Genomic DNA, 6,783 nt, shown 5'->3' with positions numbered 1-6,783 from the left:
GCCCTGGGATCGAGTCCCACATTGGGCTCCCTGCATGGAGCCTGCTTCTCCCTCTGCCTGTGTCTCTGACTCTGTGTCTCTCATGAATAAAAAAAATCTTTTAAAAATCTTTAAAAAAAAGACATATCAGTAACCATGTATTTTTCAAGAATCCCCTTCTCCCCCCCCCTTTTCCCTCCCTCACTCTCCGCCTGTCCTGCTTTGGTGTTGTCATAAGCACATGTCTTGTTTTTCATTTGTGTAGTCTGGTACTAGGCCGGATAAGAAAACCTTTTCACTGGAGCAGAGGTTCTGAGATTTACGGACAACTAAGTAGCCAATAGATGAATCAGAGATGTTGATGAGAGCCTTGGAATGTGTGCAAAATGTTGTATATATGGGCGGTTTTCTGGAGTGAAGGCCAGAGTTAGGAACTCTGGGAATTCATAGGAGCAGGAGAGAAAACTGAAGAATAACTAAAGAGAAGATTGTTCAGGTTGCTTTTATAAGAGAAATGCTAGATATGTCACTCATCTGCTTTTATTTTTAAAGATTTTTATTTAAATTCCAGTTGACATATAGTGTTATGTTAATTTCAGGCATACAATGTAGCGATTCCACACTTCTATACATCACCTGGTGCTCGTCATGACAAGTGCTCTCCTCCATCCCCATCACCTGCTTTTATTTTATTTTATTTTATTTTTTTTATTTTTTTTAAATTTTTATTTATTTATGATAGTTACAGAGAGAGAGAGAGAGAGAGGCAGAGACACAGGCAGAGGGAGAAGCAGGCTCCATGCACCGGGAGCCCGATGTGGGATTCGATCCCGGGTCTCCAGGATCACGCCCTGGGCCAAAGGCAGGCGCCAAACCGCTGCGCCACCAGGGATCCCCCCATCACCTGCTTTTAAATTAAGAACAAGGATTATGAAATTCTATGCAAAATCTACCAAAAATTAAGGTATTTTTTGCTACCTTAAATGTACACAACTTTCCCTCTATACCCAGCAGTGTTGCAAGCATTTCACAGATATCCTCACAAGAACCCAATGAAGTTAATATTATCATTTCCATTTTATTTAAGAGATTTCATAAATAAAAATATAGCTCTGTATTACTACAGTACATAATGGCATAAGTACATAAGGCAGAAGAAGGGAAGGGAAACAGAGAAGTAAGAAAAATAGACCAGAGAACGGGTGATGGATGAAAGGCTGAGGGGGAGAAATCTAATACTGAAGTGCTGTAGGAAGAAAGAGAAGTCCTAACTATGTATAGACTGGCGTGACCATAGCTGTAAAAACACAATTCTGCTATTTGCCAAAGCCACATGCACTAACAGATTAATCATTTTAGAAGAAAAAAGAATATATAAACGATTAGATTAAAAACACATATAAACACTGTCAAAATTTATTAGGAGCAGTGTTTGAATTTCAACCTAATATTTGGAAGTACAAACATTTTTAAAATGCTCTCTTTTCTTCATCTGATGGCATCTTACTCACAAACTGCAGAAACGGACCGAGAAAAATAGTAGTTTCATTGAATAAACATTCATCTCCCACATGGTCTTTTGGACTTTAATTAATGGCCCCTCATAGCTCACCCACTACATTGGTGAAATTAAGCCAAGAACTGTATGGAGACCACAGGTGAATGCTAGTCCATCCTTCCTTGCTAGCCAAGTCTACCATGAAATTAAACCTGGGCTGTCATAATTGGAAAGTAAATTATCTATATTGTACTGTAGTACTCACAGTATGTTTAAAGTAGCCCTGTATACTACTATGATAATAAACATACTACTGTAGGAATTCAAACTGGATTCTTTCTGGTCTTTTAAAAAAAGTTTTAGCCAGGAAATAAATTTTACTGTATTAAGAATTTATGAAATGTTAAGCTTCACTCTTTTCTTTTTTTTAATCGAAGTATAGTTGACACACAATGTTACATTAGTTTCAGGCGTTCAACATAGGGATTTGATGACTCTATACATTGTGCTGTGTTCACAAGTACAGCTACTACGGTGAATGTGCATTTAACCCAAAGACGGTCACTTGATTTTCCTATGAAATTATAAAAGGTTAGTTATGAGAGAGGAAATGGATGACTTAGGTTCAGTGTCAAGCTTTTCATTTTATGTTTTCATCTTTAAAAATGGGTAAAGGGGACGCCTGGGTGGCTCAGCAGTTGAGCGTTTGCCTTCAGCTCAAGGTGTGATCCCAGTCCAGAGATCGAGTCCCGCATTGGGCTCCCTGCGAGGAGCTGCTTCTCTATCTGTGTCTCTGCCTCTCTCTCGGTGTCTCTCGTGAATAAGTAAATAAAATCTTTAAAAATGGGGAGAGGGGATCCCTGGGTGGCGCAGCAGTTTGGCGCCTACCTTTGGCCCAGGGCGCGATCCTGGAGACCCGGAATTGAATCCCACGTCGGGCTCCCAGTGCATGGAGCCTGCTTCTCCCTCTGCCTGTGTCTCTGCCTGTGTCTCTGCCTCTCTCTCTCTCTCTCTCTGTAACTATCATAATAAAAAAAAAATTTTAAAAATGGGGAGAGAAGAATGGATTTAAATATTAAAATTGACTTTGTTTTTCTACCTTTATTCTCAGTTGATTACTGAGCGTGGTCCTAGGATGTATCTTTCCTGAGTGTTTTCTTTTTTTTCTTTTTGATATTTTAGTTAAATTCAATTTGCCAACATATAGTATTTCCTAATATGTTTTATATTTATTCCAGTTAAGCCTCCCCTACTTCTTTTGCATTGCCTGCAGATACTGTCTACATGACAAGACTATAGGGCCATGGAATTGCACACTTTAGAGGACAGGGCCCAAAGCCACGATTTGGGTCCTATGTGAATTTCACGCACAGAACTGATTCATAACAATTAATTTGACTAAGTGGCTATCAAAGATCGATGTTAAATACCTTGAATTGGCTCCAAATGACCAATTTCTTTTCAAAAATTCAAGCATATATATTTCAAAGAAAGAAAGGAAACTTGCTTATTTACTATTCTCTTTATGTTCTCTTATAAAAATACGTACTCCCTACTTGCCTATTCCTTCTCCTTGGACATAGACTGTTGTCACAATCAGCTCATGAAGCTGTCAGCAGGTCCATGGAGACCACTTTATGATGTCAAAGTGAAGGCAAAGTAACATCGATACAAATCCCATGGTTATTAACAAAACAAACAGAACTCATTTTAAATGACTTTTACAGTTGAGGTCCCCTCTCTGGACTCTTCGCCACTACTATGTTTCCATTTCAAAGTCACATCTCTGTTAATAATATCATGGGATTCTGAATTCAAATTGCGTGTGCCTTGCTAAATCTTGGAAAGGCTCATGCTAGAGTTCCAATTTCCCTTGGGGATATTAGGAAACCACAAACTATTTAAAAGTTTTTAATATTGGTTAGAAACATTGTGCCTTACAATGCTATATTATTGTATCAGAGTTTTAAATATTCCCTGGGATTGGGAGTATTGAGTAAAAGAGAATTCAGCTAAACGTGTATCACTGAATTATTTGCAGATAAAGAAAATTTGAATTAGGACCTCTCCAGTTTTAACTCTTTCTCCCAAAAGAACATTAATTAAGTTCTTACCATAGTTCTTACCATATGCCAGACATTGGCTACATGTTACATAGGGAGAAGAGAATAATGCAAAAAAGGATCAAGCACACCCATGATACTTAAGGGTTTAGGAGTGAGGGAAACACAAACATACAATTTCAGTAAAGCATGCCATAGCACAGGTATGAGCCATGAAATTGGGAGCCCAATGCCTGAGGGAATGTGGTGATGAGTCTTAGAAGGGGAATATTAATTTGGCCATCAAAGAGGAAGGATGTGGTGGATGGTAGCTGCCTAGATCCATTTAAACCCTCTTCTAATAATTGGGAAACTCTTTGCCTCCCAAAACAGAAGGCAAAAAAACTCTCCCCCCAGCCACACTTGGAGCTAGACACTTGCCCATGATCTAGATTTCAGCAGTCAGAGCTGCCTGTAGGAGACATTGATATAGAAGTGAACAACAGAAATAGTAAGTATGTGGGATTTGTCTTCTGGAGACAGAAGTAAAGTTTTGGTGTGAGCTATGCAGGAAAGGGGAAAGCTGTGTCAATTGGAGGAAGGTTGAGCAGTTGGATATTGTTTTTGACTTCAGAGCAAACAAACTGGCCCCCTGGTTTTCCTGAAGATTCTTTAAGTTTTCACATACCACTCAAAAGATGACATGCGTGACTAATATCCTATAATGTCTTTTCTTGCTAGAGCAGTTATGGTGTGGACCCAAGCATCTTGACTGATAGAAATATGTAGGTATTTATGGTTCATACAAGGTAGAGGGAAGAGGATGTTAAAAGAAAAGGACTTAAAAGACATAGACCAAGTTTGGTATATGACAAGGATAGTTTCAATTGGATTATTGGTGGTAAGGCTGGAGTAGGGAGAAATATAAGATGAAATTAAAGGAAGTTGATATCAGACTTTGGGAGAATTAAGATATAGTTCTGATTAATATAGACCTTCTCTCATAGGAAATAGGGAACCTCTAGACTTTACCTGGAAAACTGACAAAGTTATTTTGATGTATTTTCAAGTGAGAATCCTGGTGGCAGTAGGAGGCAGAAGTGAAGAATTGTTCATGATGGGAAAACCAGTTTGGAAGTTGATAGCATAGTTCACATGAAAGATAATGAGGCCCGCGTATCATAGCTACTGTGAAGAATAGAATAGGGGGTGGGGCTGTGGTATCTTTAGGGGAAGAATCAGTTGAGCTTTATGACATTGAAAGTGATGGATAATGAATGAGAGAAAGTAAAGACAACTCAAGTTTTCAAGTTTCAGTAACTAGGTGAATGGCAATGAAATTTATTAAGATGGGAAATACAGTGGAAGAGGCAAGTCCTGAAATGAATTTGGTTTTAGACATAGTGAATTTTGGGTACTTGAAAGAGAAACATAGGTGGGAGATCTTTAGAGTGGTCAATGTTGCAGCTAAAATTTGGACTCATTAGTAATTAAGTGGTAGTTGGAGTCATGGACTTGGATAGAGTAAACATAGGAGGGTGGGCAGGGACAAAGGGGCAGTGATCTGAGTAGGGAGCTGGGGAGGTGTTATCTTAAGGGGTAGAAAGAAACCAGTAAAGGAGACAGAAAACTGGAGAAGGCTCATAAGTGAGGTAGAAAGAAAACCAGAGAGATGCTCAAACAGACTTGAGTCTTTTAGTTGTTAGAAATCCACGTCTTTATTTTATCTCACCTTGACATGAAGGCTGTATTATTTTATAAAATGTCTCCTTTTCACTGGAATATTCCACACAGCATACATTGGAATGTCAACTACTAATTCATCTTGCAAACACTGTATTCAAGGTTTTAGAGGGTGTAATGTACATACAATAAATACAATAGAGCAAGCATTAAGCGCATGGGGTGAGGGTCCTGAGATTGGTGAATTGCTGTTAGCTTAATATTTTGATTGCAAGGAACTGAGCCTCTCTAATTTACCTCAAGCACACCCCACATGGTCCTCTCCTAATGAAGTCTCACCCTTACTCTGGATTTCTATTCCTTTCACTACTCATTAACCAGTGGTATACCAACATCAGGGGCAAGGGACTTAGTAGTATTTTATCATTGATGTTGTTTAGCATCACAGGTGCATGGTAATAATGAAAACACAACCAGCTTTTAGCCACTTTTATTATTCTTTTTAGATTATCTGTAGATAATATACCCCCTTTTTTCTGCCTTCAGGGTGGACTGCTCCCCTGCAGCCACTGTGGCTGGTTCATTCATTTTCCCCACTCCATCTATCTTTTCCTTACCTTGTAGCTTTAGCTTAGTTATGACTTGTGTATCCTCCTAACCACAGTTTCTATTTTCATTGCCAAGGTTGCCAAGAATGGCTACCCAGGTTCTGCACTAAAACAACTCTGGGGATCCTGCTTGTGACCCTTCTTCTACCTCATTGCCTTTTAGCTTAGACTTTTGATCATTCTAAAGAGTAGGGAGGAAAATCCCACATTTCTTTTTCATTTGCTAATTTAAATTTCCAGGGGCAGTAATCTGATTGGCTTGACTCTTTTTCATGGTAGGCCGTATGGGAGGATTAACTCCATTGAATCATGGACCCATCTTGGATCTAGTCAGTCATCACCCTGCCACATCTTAGACCAATTCTCATGAGGGGAAGGTTGCACTTAGAAAAAGAGTTAGACATGCATTGGCATACCTAGTGGAAAATCTTTTGTTTCTTAGTTTTTCATTTATAATACAGATTTCCTACCAAGAGAATTTTTATAGAGAATCTCCTCTATAAAAAACAGGCAGTCTTCATTTTCATTTACAGATTCCTAAACAGACAATCCCACAAACAATTCCTTATGATAAATGACAGCAGACAACCTGAAGAGTTTACTTATGTGAGTACTACCCTCCAGTATTTTTGGAAAGGCAACCAAACCAGCATAATGCTAATAGTCCAGACACCTTAGTTTGAGCTCTCAACAGATGATCTAAATAAGAAAATTCAAGTCTACATGTTCACATGATTTGAAACATTTAGCACATGTACACCTTTCATAATCCTTTCTTTACAGAATTTGATTGAAGTTAGTAATCATTTCTAACCAGGGCATTTTAATTACAGTTCTTCTAGTGACTCAGCTTTGGCAATATCCTTAAAAGACCAGAGTCAGCTTACTTCCTCTTTTTAGATTTGTAGCCCTGGAGTACATTGACTCTTCATCTGTGATTTTTGAATACTCAATTTCCCAGACTCACCTATTG

The 6,783-nt window shown here is 38.6% G+C and overlaps 1 long non-coding RNA gene across 2 annotated transcripts; it reads right to left on the bottom strand.

Moving 5' to 3' along the window:
• Positions 1 to 526: 526 nt before the first annotated feature.
• Positions 527 to 4,716, bottom strand: LOC125754649 (uncharacterized). 2 transcript variants are annotated; one of them, XR_007409387.1, is made up of 3 exons: positions 4,552 to 4,716; positions 2,366 to 2,497; positions 527 to 660 (listed from the first exon to the last, which is right to left on the bottom strand). It is a non-coding gene; the product is annotated as an uncharacterized LOC125754649 (long non-coding RNA). The 2 variants fall into 2 exon arrangements; XR_007409388.1 differs by lacking the exon at positions 4,552 to 4,716 and adding an exon at positions 2,908 to 3,041.
• Between the last annotated feature and the right edge of the window lie 2,067 nt (positions 4,717 to 6,783).

Source organism: Canis lupus, chromosome X (assembly GCF_003254725.2).
Source record: "Canis lupus dingo isolate Sandy chromosome X, ASM325472v2, whole genome shotgun sequence".
Classification (NCBI taxonomy): Eukaryota; Metazoa; Chordata; class Mammalia; order Carnivora; family Canidae; genus Canis; species Canis lupus.
Note: the sequence above shows the minus strand (reverse complement) of the source record. Positions and strands in the feature narration are given on the sequence as shown.